General features: G+C 40.4%; 1 protein-coding gene across 7 annotated transcripts in view; it reads left to right on the top strand.

Annotated features, from left to right (window-relative positions):
- Nucleotides 1-15,154, top strand: part of TRIM2 (tripartite motif containing 2) — an 89,574-nt gene that overhangs the window by 35,292 nt on the left and 39,128 nt on the right. The window contains exon 1 of one of the 7 annotated variants that reach the window (XM_065836230.2): nucleotides 11,521-11,922. The exons of the other annotated variants lie outside the window; for them this stretch is intronic. The gene's annotated coding sequence lies outside the window, so the exon portion shown is untranslated. Of the gene's footprint in view, nucleotides 1-11,520; nucleotides 11,923-15,154 lie in introns of those variants that run through there. 7 annotated transcript variants of the gene reach the window in all.

Below are 15,154 nucleotides of genomic sequence, written 5' to 3'. Positions count from 1 at the left end.
GTTGTGTGACATAAATTAATTGGAGGCAGTCCCTTGGTGTGCTGTAAGTTTTATGTTGACATATGCCTGTAATAGAGCTGCTTGGTTGCAAACACTTAGCACTTCACTTCCCACTGAGCAAAACTCAGGTTGACCTTTGGAGAATTGAAAATGGCATTTCATGCCAAACTTTCTGAATTGTTTTATTTCCGTAAAGACCAGGTTTTATTTCTGTGGTTGAAATAACTAAATATATATTGTATAAATTGTAACATTAAAGACATTTGTCTTTGTTTTCTACCATAGACTCTACACATTTTCTGTCACAGAATCTGTAGGCATATCTTGGCATTGCGTGTCATTCCTTCTAATAATTGGGGTGGTTGGCTATATTTGGATTGGGCGTTGCTTATTTTAAGGTTAGAATTTAGTTGGAAGTCAGTAATTTAGTCTGATCACAGGAATAGCAGTTTGTAACTGCAACAAAGTTAAATAAATGATGTAACATGTCACTCTAATGTACTATGTGGGGACAGCCAAAGATCTAGTTAGGTGGCACCCAGGCACCCTTCCCACTTACCAGCTGGGCTTTAGGGCACTAACTCAAAAAGCAAATCCCATTCAAAAGGAAGAACTGAAACAGCAATTGGAATTTAGGTCTTGAGGTGCTGAACAAGATAGTGGGGCAGGTAGATGTTGGCGGGCTCCATCCCTCTTGCTACTTCTTAGTTGCAGTAGGGGTAAAAGAGGCACAGCTAAATTAAGAAGGAGAGTAATCATAGACGTGTGAAAAATGTTAGCAGCATGTATTCTGGCACTTCTTATATTACATGGTGATCCTGTTAACACAAGCATCAAAATATATCCTGTACAACTAGGCTGCTACAATAGTTTACGAACAAACTGCTGCCAGAATGGCTACGATGTTTTACTCTTTGATACTAACTCTAGGCTACAATAACTTTAAGAATAAGCCCTGCCACTATGAGAAAACAAATTACTTAAAAATGCACCGTGATAATGTATACTCTAAATATTCCTCTGGCAGAATGGACAACTCTGCATTTTATGGTCAGCACTTTTGTTCACGTGTAAAGTATTATTAATTCTCTCTCACTTTAAAGCCTTCTGACTATTATCAGTTTTGGATGCATTTTAGGAGGATGGTGATCTTCAGGCCTTATGCCAGGGTGGACACCCTCTGTGAAAGAGACATAAAAACTGGAGTAGATGCAATTACTTTTGATCAGGTTTTAAATGCATGAGATGAATGTTCAGTGATCTGCCTGCTCCTAATCCAGTATGGATTTATTTGTCTTAGTGTTATTAGTCTGCCTAAACATGTGTATGATCAGTTTATTTCTGGGTGACTTTCTGTTCTTTTGTCATGTAAAGCTATTTGTTCTGTGCTACGATCAGCTTCTGTTGTTGATTTATTTTTCTTTCAATTCTGCAAATTTAGACTGAAGGTCCCCTCTTTTTCTTTTCTATGGGTGTTGAATGCTAGGTTTGAAGATGGCCCTTCATTGAACTTGTCGTTTGAAAAATTTTCATGCATAGAGTGATGGCTTAAAGAAAAAGTGAAAGTGCTTGTCTCTGCAATGATTTATACTATGCCTGCCTCCTTCTATGTCAAAGTTTAGTATAACATGGTTATTTGTGAGCTTGAAGGTGTGCAGTATCTACTAGTGCATTTTGTGAAGCACTCAGCAGGTGATTTAGCAAGTAAAGAGCAGTGGACAGATTATTCTGAGCTACTTAACTCTGACTAGTATGAAAATACAGATGTGCAAAGATGCTCCTGCACCTCATGCAGAACAAAACCCCTCCAAAGCAGTGATAGAATCTTGAGCAAACAAACTTGACACAATTACTTGCAGAACAACAGCAAGAAAAGATTGCACTCAAAATTTCACAGAACATGGAAATGCTCTTGAAAAGATCCGATCAGTTATGGTTTTGTGTGCCTCTGAATGCATTACTCTCTATAGTGGTTCTTGGAGTGACTTAGCATGAGTACCATATTTAGCCCCAGCCATATTTGGCCCATCATCTGTATTATTAGGGAACTTACATACTCTGTGAGAAACATGACTTCTAAAAGAGCAGATGCCACCAGGCTCAATTATGTCAGGTGTCTTTAAAGCCACCCTGGTTCTTCTGAGAACAGCTGTATGTTGTAAATACTGTATATCAGGCTGCTTAGGAACTAAAATGAGCCCAAGGAATTAAAACCCAGGACTGAGGAACAAGCCTTTTACAACATACATAAACTGTTCAAGAGGAAAAACTGCCATAGTTTGTCTGCATTTGTACAGTACATCTTTCTTCCTTTTCCAGTGAGGAAACAGTATTCATGAAATGTTCTTCTACAACCTTCTCTCTTGTAATCCACCAATATAGTGGAACTGTTAATGGAAACCTTCAGGTATTAACTTGCACAAGATAAGCTTCTGCAGGTGTGCAGGTGTTTTGTGTGCTTGTGGTGGTGGTGGTGTTTTTGTTTTGCGTGGTGGTTTTGTTTTGTTGTTTTTGTGTGTGTGTTGTTTGCTTGTTTGTGTGTGTTTGGTTTTTTTTTTAATATTGAAAGCAGGTTTAATTTGATATTTAGACCTCAAATAATTGCACTGTACTGGGGTTGGCAAACCAGGCAGATCCACAGCCTAATTTCATACCATCTAAGGTTTTTTTTTTTCCCCCTGATTGTTACTCTGAGACAATACTATGATATGGGTTAGTGTGTGGTCTTCCCAATGTGCTTGAAAGGCTTGCTGGACTCTCTGCAAAGAATAGGCTCTTCTCTTTACTTATTGCCTAATTCTTAGTCTCCTCTATGTAGTTTTGGGAACAAGTGGTCTTTCTGCAACTCAGCTCAGAAAACATTTTATAATAAAGGGATAAAATTAAGCATTGCACCATGAAGATTTCATCCTAGTCATCAAATATGTGGTTGTAATTTTTTTGCCTTGCAGTTATGCATCTTAAATGGCTGGAAATAAATTTTCATTGTGAAATACAAACATGTTCTGAGAAACTTCATTAGTAATTAAAGGAGAATAATTTCCCATTCATTCACAAATGTGATCCTTTACTTACAATCTCCCAGTGGAGATAAGCACAATCCTTTTATTACATAGAAAACAGAAGATAGTATGTAACAGAGGACTGTTTTGTAGGCTGTGAAACTCCTCATCCCTTAGCTTAGCCATTCCACAAAACAAACAAATGAACCCCAACAGACTAGACTGGTGCATGCAAAATGTATTTTATATAATAAGGGGGATCTGCAAAAATAAGTAAACAGTCCCATTTCATGCGCTTACAAAGTCCAAAATTTTTGTCTTATCAGAAGCTGACACAGAGCACAGTCTTGAATACAAGTAAGTAGAAGAGCAAGAGGGCTTCTTCCCATATTTAACTTTTGGGACAGATTTTTATCAGTGCTCCTGAACGGTGGCCTTTACCCTCTGGACTACCATCATTTCACTTCTGAGATGTGCTGTTGCAGAAGGTCTGCTCTGAAGGTGTGCACCCTCTGGACGGACCTCAGCTGAGTAATGTGGACAACTTTTAAATGAAGAGAACCAGGATAGTGATCAAGGCATGATTTCCCCAAGCTCTATGGCATTGCTTTTAGAATAATACAGAGTGCCTCTGTGGAGAAACAAGACAGATGTCACTCTTAAGAAAATATCATTATAAGTATTTATTTTTTTTCCTTAAGGATAAAGCAAATTTCAAAAGGTAGGAGCAAGTGGGGAGAAATACTAGGTTAATATTGTATTCACTATGAAAGGGTTCTCTGCCTGAGGTCAGTCTCCATTTTTGTGTGTCCTGTTTGTATGACGTAAAAATGGATGTACATGGTATTCTGTGGCCATGAGCGGCATTCTTCATGCAACAGTATTGTATTAAGGCAGCTGTCTTGATGGATTCATTTCACCTGACATCCCTAAATGACAGGGCTCTGCAAAGTGATATTATAAAAACAGCTCTGTGGAGCCACTGATGTCCATTATGCCAAAAGCGAGTGACTACTATGACAGCTCCTGTGATGTCTAAAGTAAATATTTTGAAGATTTGTCTGGGTCAAATAAAAAGTAAATCTAGCCTAGACTTATAATTTGGATGGTGGCTGACGGCAGATGCCTACAGAAGGGCAAAAGGATAGGTCAGACATAACGTGGTACTCTCCAGAACGCTCTTTCATATTCAGTGATTGGTGCTTCCAGTTCTGCTTCTGATGTCTATTAATTTTAAAGTCTTTAATCTATTTATTCACTGTGAATTTGTCCTCCTCTCCTGGAATGCCTGTAAAATATTAACAACTGTAGCATCCTGGGGCAATGCGTTTCATAACTCACAGGATGAAGGAGTATCCACCACATTACTGATAGCCTTAAAAGAGTTTCTCATCTGTGGCAAATGAAAAGGAAGAGTAAAAAACAATCATATAAATTGTAAATAAAAAATAAATTGTGAAAAAAATTTAACTCGGAGTACAGCAAGCTCCACCTGTCAAAAATCTAGTGATTTCTGTGTCATCAGGCTTCCAAAAGCATTTAAGTTGCATTTGCTTACGAGCAGCTTGGCAGTGCCCTTGTGGGAGCTTGGACACCTAGCCTGAATCTGCCCTGTGTGATGAGAACCTGGAAGAGTTGTCTAAGAGAAAGTCTAGGAGAGTTATTTTTGGAGAGGAAGGATAAAGGCAGACACCTTTTACTACTGCTCCTTGCAGCTTGTGTCAGATATAAAACCTTGTACATCAAGGAAAATGCCTGAATAAAACCTGGGCTGAGCCAGAGTAGCTGCTTGGTTGACCCTAAGAAAGGGTCACTAGGACGGTCTGGAGATCCAGCCTGCTCAGGGGTATGATGGGCTTCGTAGTCAGATAACTGCGTCTTACTGTGGCTGTAGTGAAGCTCTGCTGTGGAAACACACATGAAATTGATGCATTTCTGCAGATAAGCCCTAAGATTTGGGAAGCACTTTGCCTCTGCCATAGAAAGGTTTCAGCTTTTTCCCATAACAACTGTTCTTTAAATAGGAACACTGGCATATGATCAGCAAACAAGTGTCCTTGCTAAGGACTGGAAAGACGTGTTTACTGGGTGAGGTTCAGCCATTGGGTGTTCTGATGTTTTGAAGCGCTGGTGCTTGCTACTGTTAAGTCAGAGTGACCCACTGGGTGTGGAGGAGGACACAATGTCGCAGTCAGCATGCTCAGGCTCTGTACACTTGGAGCTCCTCATGGGAGCTGCAGATGACTTTTTGTTAGTGGTGTTTGGGCAGTTCAGCTCCTGTGCCTGCCACCATTGTTCAAACGCACAGAGCTCCTTTTGCCAAGGTTGTTCTGACATTGTTTCTCACTGCTGCTGCCAGACTGCTTGCTGTATGCAGCTATGTGTTTACCTACTTGCTGTGAAAGTTCAGGGTTGCGTTTTTTGCCAACATAAAGAGCCTGCCTTGGTAAAGCTCTGCCTGTCACTTAATGCCTCAGCAAGGTCTTCTCTGAACCCAAGGACGAAATAAATGTTTAGACATATCGCTGCATTTTTGAAAGACAGTTCAGAAGAAGACTTAGCAGACAGAGAAGGTGACATTGCTGCTGGACTCTAGGCAAGAAAATGAGGTGGGTACTGTACAAAATCTAAAGTAACTATGGAGGTGCAGGAACCAATATTTCATCTTTTAAACAATGTAAGTGCTGCAGAGGATGAGAGTCGGAATTCAGCCTGTTCACAGGGGTTCTTTCTTCCCCTCTTTAGTTTCTCTCCCAGATATGTTTTTGGCAGAAACCTTACCTGCTCAGGCATCCTATCTGCTTTGTGCTCTGTGCTAAGAAGACATGGATTCTTTCTTCCTCCATTGTTTGCTTTTTTAACGCGTAGGTTCTGTCTGCTGTTTCTTGCCTGGAAACACCAATTTTTTTTTTCCACCTTGTTTATTTTCATATGTCATGTCTGCTGAGAAATGAGATTTTGAAGTTGGCAAGAAATAAATTCTACAGGGCCAGCAGTCTCTAAGTTAGTTTTCTGAAGTTACGTGGCATGTGGTGATTGCTGGTGCTGCCTTCTCCCTTGCTGATTTGAACATTGTGCTAGTTCAACAAAATCCTGCTGAAGTAAATGGAAACAGAAACAGAGGAATTTTACTTTGCAGTGTTCAACAGGGAACACATGACTAAGTTCCAATACATAATGTCTATCACCTCTCCTAAAGGGAGAGTTGCAGAACTGTAAGATCAAGTGAAGATGCAGCATGGGGTGGATCCAGATGAATGTTTCAGGAAGAAGTGGAGTGGATGGTCTCTGAGCAGTTCAGCCTTCATGCCACAGTTCAGGACCAAGACCACTGAGCATTTGCTGCTTACCTTGACTTTTCTTGCCATTGCTCAACAAGTCTGAAGAAAACGCCTAGAACATTTTTCAATGTAGCTTGTATCTAACAGTATGCAGAAAAGGCCAGTCACCTATTTCCAAATAAATTCCTGCTCAACCTCCTGCTTTTTGTCTGTACTGCTTATTATCCTGTGCCTGGAAGGGTTAACAGTGATTAGTAAGGAGTCTCCATGGAGCACTTTTATTTCAAGTAGCATTTTAGAGCAGTTGTTTACATAAGCAGCAGTGATTTGACGTGCAGTTTTAATTATTTGTCAGTTCAGCTTGGTTTATTTGAGCCTTTGTACCTATAAAGGCTGAACAGAGTCTTTCTGTCAGTGTTAACAAAATAGGTAGGTCTAGAGATCAAAAATGTGCACTTCTGAGGGTGATGTTTACAGCACTAAGTAGTTAATAAGAGTAGGGTTTTTTTTCAGTATAGACACTCTGACTCACTGCTTTGGATGGCAAATGTGCAATTTAAAATCCTTTTACTTAAGCCTGCACAACATGTAGCCCCTGAAATAATTGTTTGGACCTAACCTCACTGCGGATATTTCTTTTAATAGCTCACCTGAGAATATGATATTTTATTAAACATGGAGGGGACTCTATATGACATTCAAACTGATGTGTGAACAGTTTAATCCTGTCATTTCCCTCAGCATGCCCTTTTCTCCTCATTTCCCTTTCTCTCTGAAATCTCATTTGTGAGAATGTTGTCCATTTGGTTGGTGATTCCTGGGCTTCCACTGGCACTCAAATTGTACAAGTGCAGTAAATCCGGTGTGCTGCAAGTGTGTTGGAATTTATTGTGCAAGGCCCTGGCCCAGAATGAGGTCCTTAAAACCTCAGACAGACAACATTAAAGTAGGTCTCCTATCTCAACTGAGTGATGGCTGTGTGCTCACAACGGGTTCTAATGTGCCAGTGTCGTCCCTTGGTGCGTGCAGGGCAGCCACCAGCAGGTCCACTCTCTATCCAAGCACAGGACATTTGGGAGATGGGATCTGTGGGGATGGAAGCCGGATTATTACACCTATTATTACACCTGTTTGCTCTATTAAAAACTTTTATAACAGACTGAGGAAAGGAAGGAGTAAAAAGCAACAAAGCATTAAATATGTTAAACTATTAAGCAAGGATTTCACTTATAGCACTGGCTTCTATTCCTGTTATCCCTGTGCCTTTAGCAGTTGAAAGCTTTTAAAAGAAACCTGATTCATGACATCAACATATGAAGGTGAGCCCATTGACATGCAGAAGAAATGCCAGGATACTGAGCTTATTTCTGATGACCATAGTGCCTGGCCCTGCCATCTCAATGGCAAATACCCAAAAGGGTAAAGAGGAAGAATAACACAGAGGGGAGAAAAGCTGTTTGTGTTTGGTACTGCCTGACTTGGAACATCAGTGCTGGAGACAGGCCGGGAGTGCAGTCATATCAGCCAAACTGGCTGAACTGGGAGGCCAGGCTGTCTCAGCCTGGCTGCAGTTGTGCTACAAAAGCTGCAATCTTAGCAGGCTAAACCAAGTGTAAGCAGAAGGTAGAAGGAAGTAGAGTAAGGTGGCAAAGGCATAGGAGGATGGGTGCTGGGGGGGACTGGGAAGGTCTCCAGCAGTCCAGCATTACACCCCAGGCAAACTTTTTAAGTTCTTTGCCTCCCAGGCTATGACAATCCATGTGTTGGGTCACAAGCTTTGGGGAAAAGCAACTGCTCTGATGGATCACAAGATAGGGGAGTGATTGTGGCTCCAGGCTGTGTCTGGTGGGAAGGAAGCAGGCCCTTGCATAGCTTCTTTTGGGGCAGACATGCCCTTGAGCTACAAGCCCATAGTGGGAGGAAGCTGTGGCTCTTTGCAGACCATGTGAGCCACAGCCTGGGCTATTGGAGAATGTGAGGTCAGGGCTGGAAGCTAAACTTGCTTTGCAGGAGCTGCTAGGTCTGCATGGGTGCACAGCCGCAGTGGGGAAAGGTAAAGCTGTCTCCAGCTCCGCTGTCTCGCCAGGATGACTAAGGCCTCTTGATTCCCAGTGTGGGCATGGTCCCGCAATGACAGAGCTTGGTTGTTTCACCCACTTGCCTTCCTGGTGCCAAGGTCAAATTAATGATGTGGAGCTGGGTGATGGCTGTAGCAGCCCATCCTCTCCTATATTTGTGTTCCTAAACTAGCCCTGGTTCCCAGCATGTCGGCTTTGGGTAGTGGATTTCTGGTCTCTCCCATCTCTTATTTTCCAGGCAGTCTTAACTGCCAGGACTGTATTAGTTGGCTATTTAGTTTGGGCTGACACTTCCTGCCTGCCTGCCCCCCCCCCCCCCCCCCCCCCACTGTCCTTAAAATCTCTTTTGTACAGCAGGCTGATTTGGACTACTCTCCCTTCAGTCAATTTATAGCAGAGGCTTCAGTGCAGACCATTAATCTTAACCTGGGGGATTTGGATGACCAATTTAATATTAGAGAAGGATAACTACCTATGGTCTATAAATTAGCTGTGGGGTTTTTTGGTAACTTACTATTTATGGACTCCCTAAGAATACGAGTTCAGGTTGTGTTTGGAACCGGGAAAATAATAATTGCAAAACCATGACAATTACAGGGGATGATAACAGGGGCTAGCCCTCTCTTCCATGGCACTATGAATATGGCACATGCTATATATTGTTTTCTCAGGAACTTCATTCATAAGTTAGCAGCAACGATGTGTGCAGCAAATTTCTGAGGGAAAGTAGCCCTTTTTAAAAAACAAACAACACAAAACCAAGCACATCACAACAACCCCCACTCCCATCTCACCGCTCAAAAGACACACACATACAATAAATTCAAAACAGGCTGATAGTAACTACTTTGGGGGTAAAGTGCAAGAGTGTGTTCACTGAGCGATTAATCCATTTCCTCTTCACTATGGAAAAGAAACCCACATACCAATATTCAACGTGTAAGAACAAAAATCTGAAGGCAAATGCTATGACTTTTGTCTCATTTTGCTTGCCACAGTACCACATTTTTGTTTTGTTGAAGAAGCAGGACTATTTGCAGAATATCAACTTGTTGTCAGCAGGCAGCTTCTCAGAGTTAATTATAAGATAACAGCACTTGGAAGCAATCTCTCATTTGGTGGTATAGATCCCTGTGAGAGTGGCTGCAGCTGTGACTCGTGCAGTCTCCTTTTGCCATGAGGTATGTTATGGGTTTGTTTTGGATTTGAGGGGCATGTAGTTGTTACTACAAACTGTAAATGGAAATTGTAATTTGAGCATTACTTGGCATTCTGTTTTAGTGTACATAAATTTGATGTTTGAAATGAGCAAGGAAAAGCAAGCAGCCAAGTGATGTCTGCATACTTGTGTTCGAGAGTCTTCCGCCTCGGTTCTGGGGGTGCCATTCCTGAATTTTTGTTCTTGATTTTTTGTTTTAAGTATTTTTTCCAGTGGCAGAAACAAAAGGCCTTGGATCTCCTTGTTGTGAGAGTGAAATATGTTGCTTGCTCTTTGCAATGGGGATTCTCTAGACAGTTTAAAACGAAAACAAAAAGACCTCCAACCAAACATAAAAAGCCACCCTTCCAAAAATGTGCCTCAAATCTCTGGTCTTTTTTTAAACTGTGAATCCTGCTGTGCAGATGCTTGCTTCTTCTGACCTGCTGAATGTTCGAGCTAAAACGAAACATACCTTGTTCTCTCTAGAGTTCAGCACATGTTGAGGGAATCAGAGAAGCAGTGTTTTGGCATGAGCACCCAACATCCTAACACATGCATACATGCTGCCTGATGTTTCATTTCAGGTTATAAACTGGATTACAACATGCTTTTACCCTGTGTGCATTACCCAGGGAAACCAGGCTGGATCTGCCTGATGCATAAAACAAATCTGGCTAAATGATTGCCAAATGGAAAGTAAATGATGCACGCAAAATCTGTATTTTTAACAGGAATTTAGATTACATTTCAGTCATGCTAAATGTTTATTAATATTATTTACCTCATCGGTCCAAGAATGGAATAAATACTATATTCTGAAAACTGTGCTTAAAGACCTTAGGACAACATTTTAAACTTCTAAAATAATTATATCTCTCCTAATTAAGTCAGAGTAGCACCAACAGTATTTAAACTCCACATTTTTGCTTCTTGATGCAAATGGACCTTTGTGTCCTTTTATTTGTGGGAAGCTTTGTTAGCCTCAGCTGAAATACTTGCATATGATTTGTTTTTCCAAAAGAAAAGATACCCTGTATTTAGAGATGCAAATACTACCTTGTCTGCAAAAACCACCAGCTGTTACACTGGAAGACAAAGCTAATTCTATGTTGCTCTACTTCAGCAGTGTCTATGTATTCACAAGCATCTTTCTAACAACCTTCTCTGCATAGCTGAAAAACACCAGACACCAAATTTCTTTTGATTTCCTTTGGTAGTAGCCTAGTAAAATCTGAACTCATCTGTGATTTCATTATTTATTTTTTAATAAGTAGTTAGATTAACTAAGAAAATACACCTTTGCATTAACATTTGTACAGAAGTTGAACAATGTTAGCTTTGATTCTTGCTTTCTTTGAAGATGAGTTTACTAATTGCTGCCTTAAATATTTGACTTGAGTCTGAATCAGGTCAAATATGCCGTTTCGTAGTAGAAGAAAGCACTGCGGGTTTGTGTGTCAGTAGCACAGCTCTCTGAAGAGGTTCTGTGCTTCTGCCTTAAACATCTGGAGAGACAAAGAGCGTTTGTGGGGTCTCCTGTTGTTGCTGAAAGTTGAAGCAGGTTAGAATTGTGTTCCAAGAAATACTCTGAATCCTAGAAATATCAGGGTGGAGTCATTAAGTGTTAAGCTTGATTTACTTTATAAACGAAAGTGCTTTCATTTCATCTGTGGCAAATGTCCTGGTAATGAATGTTACATAATATTTACTCTCCCCTTTGGAATTAAATCCTTTTTCCGATTTGCAAGTAGTATTTGCATACGTCTTTCTTAGCTGCGTTGACATGCCAGATGCACAGCGGTAGCTGTCTCCGCCTGCTAATCCTGTAATAACATTCTGGTGACCAAATTCAATGGCCCTGCGCGGAGCCTCGAAACAGCTGATTGCTGAGTAGGGAGGAAAAAAAATAACCCAGCGAATCTGGTTGCAGCTCTCTGCTGCATCCCTATCCCACAATCCCTTGCACAATTTGCTGCAGTCTTTCTACACAGGCTGAGTGAGAAAAAGATGTGCTAAATAAAGATTGATTGATTTGAATTCTGAAGGGGTCTCCTACTTATAAATGACCTGGGGGAAAAAAAATTCATGACGACTTCACTGGGCCTCCTCTTATTCTTCCATTTTTCTTTCCACCTGTCCTCTTCGTGGAATGGAGCGTCATTCCTTAGAGCGCAAAGTCTGTTGTGCATCTAATAATGAGTATGCTGTGATAGGGATTCTTAAGCAGTTTTTCGTGTGAGGCTTGAAATATTAACAGATGATGGTTTGTTCGTTTGGATTACTGCGGAACTGCAGCTCCGTCCCTGCAAGGATTTTATCCTCAGCACGGCACTGATTAAGCTATTTTTCTACAAAGATGGGTAGGTCTAAAATGCTCAAGTTTGGTCAGTGTTATTCCTGGGGGCTGCTGCTGGGTTGCTCCTTCTGTTTTGGCCTCTGGTTGTTTATTATGCTTCTGCATGCTGTAAGAATGAAGAGGGTTGCTGTGTTTTAAACAAGGCACCAAGCTGATTACAGGAGTGGGAGAGAAAGGAATGCAAATTTAGCTTATCAAGCCTTTTACACAATTGGACTGTGTGGCAGTTATGATTATTAATTTGTTTGGTGTGTTCTGTGTCAGTTAATTTTGGTGTTGCTGCTAGAAGTGGCTTGAATCTGTTCTTTATTTCTAAAGACTGTGGACAGGCGATACATCTCTTCTGAAGACTTTTAAACTCCGGCTCCTCCAATTCTTGAAACAACATTATTGAGGCTCCCCACCCTTTCTTATGGCTCTCGAGGCCTAGCTGTTCCTTTGGAAACGTTGCCATTGGAAACCTATTCATTCATAATACATGAATAGACCCCTCTGGGTTGTGAATACCATTGATAAGAAGAGGATGAACAAGCTGCGAGCAATTTGCTCTCCTCAGGCTGTACTTTCAGGCTAGTTGCAGCTCTGGCTGGGTGGAGTTCAGTCATAGCAGTGTATCAGCAACAGAGAATTCTGCTCTTTCAGGAATAAATCCCAGGAACTGAACAGACAGTTATAAGTTTTCCCAATGTCTTTTTCTCAGCTGGGCCACAGAGACTAATAGGTGATTTGGTAACTGTTGAGAAATTCCAGAGCTCATTTGAAGATACCTGTAGAAAGGATGCACTTTCCTATTACATGGTTCTATTTATCTGAAACAACTCTTCTGGGACAGTTATTTGTTGTACTGTAGGATTTTTTTTTCCCCCTTTTCTAATATTAACACTATAGGAAGTTCTTTTCATATGGGTGGGGCCACACCCTGACTTTCGTTCCTGAAGGCATGCATGCAGCTCTGGGCAAGGCTTTCCACTAGCTTAGAGAGCCATTGTTTTCTCTATTCTTTGCTGTATAGCATATTTTAAATGAAAATCAATAGTCGTATCTCCAAGCAGAAGGAAAAAGAATATTGTTACTTTTGGGGTAGCTGGAAAGGTAATAACCCTTGAGCCTCAAAGAGGTGACAAAGGCTATACATTTCAGAACCATTTTCTGCATTTGATTTAGCAAACCTGAACTGAGTTTCCAGTGTGTGCTTCTTAGAGGTAAATGGGTGGGGTTTTATCTCATTTGGTGCGATGTTTCAGAACCCTTGGCTTTGCATGTTTAAATTATGAAGTGTAAATATATGGAGAAGTGATTCTCAGACTTATTTTCAAAGCTCATGCTTCAGCTGCTCTTTATTAGATTGTGAGACAGAATGAACATCCAAAAAGAGCTCTGGCAGATTCTGAGCTCAGAAGGTGGTACTACAAAAAAGAATGGTTTTTTTTTTTTTTTTTAATAAAAATAGTGTTACATTGCAAAATTTCCCACTGCTCATATATCTGAAACCGATGTTGCTGTTTTGAGGAACTGCTGTAAGTACTGCAGTAAATTAGAAAAAATGCTGTCTTTGGTGAAATTCAAAAGCATCATCTAAAATCTCTGGGTTTTCCTCAAATAGTCTTTGATTGCACAGTTGCTTTCATTGAGTCAATACGCAAAATCATTCTTCTTGTAGCTATATGACATTCATTAAAATTGCATCAAAGGCTCAGGGAGGCTGCAGAATCCTGGAAATTCCATACTCAAAAAACTTATTAAAATGAACCAATTGTGTAAGAAGTTATTGTACCAGGCAGTGGCCAAAGCTTGAAATGTACTGATGAAATTCTGTTTTAAGCTGCAGGTTTTGAACCTGATTTATCTGAGCACGTGGGATAAATGACAATCATGGCATGCTGTGTTCCAGACAAAACACCAAATATTAAAAGCACTTATTTCTGAATTGTTAATGGTTTCTTTCACTGACAAAGCTTAAAGTGTGAACATTTGAAAATTTAAGTGACTGGAATGAGATTTGTGTGTGGAATGCTAAGGATCATCTGATATTGCAGTGAGACAGGGAATGTAAAAGACTAAGAAGAAGATTTGATGAGATCAATATGAAATTTTTCAGGCAGCAGGAGTTTTCCTTGTATAAATGCTATTTGCTGTTGTAGCTGTACTTGATGGCAGAAAGAGGAAATTACAGAAAATATCTGGGTGCTAGAGAACTTTCTTCTGTTAAATGACAGGCAGCATTCTCTGGAGACCTTTCATATCTAAGTGCTATTTTTTTCTTTAAATATCTGTGCTTAGCCTATAATTAAAAAAAAATTACACTGTTCATAATATATCAGTGTCCTTTTTATCACAGAAGTCTTCCTGCTGATAATTATCTTGCCTGTGTTGTCTGAGTCCGCACCCCTAACTTTTGGGTAGGGAGAGTGAGAGGCAAACAGAGCTGCATCAGTGGCGAAATGAATTTTCTTTTGAAACACATCACTGATGTTCTGGATGTTATACTGCCAAATGCATGAATACATTAATGCATATTTGATAGTCTGCTCTATCTACCCCCATTTGTGAAAGCTGGGTATTTTGGTTCCACTTCTTGTAAAAACATTTTTCACTCAAGCTTTTAAAAAGTAACACAGGTTCCTAATTGATCTCCTAAGATTTCATGTGTGTGATTTCTGGCATTTAAATAGGTGAAATTAATTTGTGTTTACATAATGTTCACATTTTATCTTGCATATCAATTTTTAACCTTGAAAATTCCCCTTTCTTGGAAAAAAAAGGAACAAAAGGGCCCACCATAAATGCTGTGCATTGAATTACATGTCAGTTACTGCTGTTGGGTATTTTAATTGTGAATAACTTTATGCTATTGTACATGCTAGGACAGAAAGTGATTCCCCAGGAACCTGTGTCAGGGAAGTCTGTACAACGTGTTCCATAATCACTGTCATTGTCCTAGAAATAACCACTTGCTCAATGTAGTAAGTAACCATACTTGTACAGTGGAATACACAGCTCTAGATGAACAGCAAGGGTTCAACTCTGCTAGAGTGGTGTGCTGTGCATTCAGTACAGGAATAAGATCTGATGTACTGCTGCTGAGAAAATACTACAGGTCATGCAGATCATTGAGGAATTGAGTAACCTTTGAATGAGCATGATCAGCACCGAGGCAGAGGGCTTTGTTATTCTGTCTTGGAAAGTTTAACTGCCCTCAAGCCAAATATCAACTTGTCAGAAATGGATGACCAAAA

Source organism: Patagioenas fasciata, chromosome 4 (assembly GCF_037038585.1).
Source record: "Patagioenas fasciata isolate bPatFas1 chromosome 4, bPatFas1.hap1, whole genome shotgun sequence".
Classification (NCBI taxonomy): Eukaryota; Metazoa; Chordata; class Aves; order Columbiformes; family Columbidae; genus Patagioenas; species Patagioenas fasciata.
Note: the sequence above shows the minus strand (reverse complement) of the source record. Positions and strands in the feature narration are given on the sequence as shown.